A 1577-nucleotide genomic window follows, 5' to 3' on the forward strand; every position below is an offset into this window, starting at 1 on the left:
ATGGAAAGGAGACGGAACATCATAATACGTCTGCACTCTTCCACGAGCCGAAGTGCCGAGCGTGACGTCACGCACACGGACGGCGGTTCTCGCTTGTGTGCGTGCTCCCAGTGGCTCCCACCACCTCGGTGCTCTTGGTGCTAGCGGGTTAGAGTTTGCAACTCTGGTTCAAACTCGCCTCTTGTAAGAAGGGGAACGCTGGTTTCAGCGCCGCCTAGGCTACCTGCCAGGAAGTAGTGAACTAAAGAACGAGTGGAGGGAGACTGCCGCCATATTTAAACGCGCGTGTCACGTATAGGATATAGGTATGGGTATACTTCTTGGTTGTTCTTTTTCACTGAACTAGTCACACTAGATCAGAGTTTATTCTTTTTCTTTACATTTAGAAAGAAAAAGATAAATTCTGAACTAGCGCAACTAATTCAGTGAAAAAGAACAAACTATATATTAAAAGTAAATATAAGTAATAAAAGTAGATATTGAAAATAAATTTAGAAGTTTATGTGTGTGTGAGTAATGTTGCAAAGTTTATTTTATTATTATTATCTTATTTTATTTTGTGCACACACACAGAAAATATTATTGAGAAGATTAAAACTAATATATTATATGTATATACTTAAAATACCATATTATTGATTTTTTGTTAAAATGTTTAACAAACATTAAAATGTAAGTAAGCTACTTTAAAAAATAGTATATATAATATTCTGATATTTAATTGTGTTACACATTTTTGTTAATCTTACATTTACACAAAATAGTTTATATAAGCATAAAATGTTTTACAAAACTTATATTTGCGATAGTTATCACTAAACATCACAATCATTTATAATTACTAGTAATCACTAATAATCACCACAATATAAGATTGATACAGTTGAGTAAATACTGCAAGGTTTAGCACAATACACAGCGATGCAAGAGAGAAACTAAAAACATATTACGACGTACAGAACATACAGACAATACACACAACACTTAACGACAAGGTTAGCAACGAGTCAGATGAGCAATTTGTTGGCAAGGCGAAAGAGAGGAAGAGAGGAGAACCGACTGTGTTGCCGCCTAGAGCACCGACCTCCGAACCGAACTGCTGAAACTACTTTTAACAAAAAATACGGCGAGTTTGAACCCTCTGACCGAGGTGTTGGGAGCCACCAGAAGCACGCACACAAGCATAGATGCCAGATCGTGCAGGACAGCAACGAGAGCATCGAGGGGCAGAGCCCTCACCGCTCAGCTTCTCGACGCTACGCACACAAGCGAGAACCGCGTACGTGTGCGTGACGTCACGCTCGGCTGTGGAAGAGTGTGTGTGTGTGTGTGCAGGCATATTATTTTCTGTCTCCTTTCCACCAAGCCGGCCACAAGGCAACGCACGTTGCGCGCTTGTTACGTATGACAACGCTTTTCGAGACTTAGGCTGCCTTTACATGCGGCGTAACTTGCGTAAGCGTAACTTGCGCCAAACTCCGTCAGCCAATCAAATCGTTTCATCTACTATATGCATATCCGCTTAGTTATTTAACGCATTTTACGCTTTTGCCGATACGCCAAATCCAATTTTTCAC

Source organism: Pseudomyrmex gracilis, unplaced genomic scaffold, assembly GCF_002006095.1.
Source record: "Pseudomyrmex gracilis isolate BER0280 unplaced genomic scaffold, ASM200609v1 scaffold_284, whole genome shotgun sequence".
NCBI classification, from domain to species: domain Eukaryota; kingdom Metazoa; phylum Arthropoda; class Insecta; order Hymenoptera; family Formicidae; genus Pseudomyrmex; species Pseudomyrmex gracilis.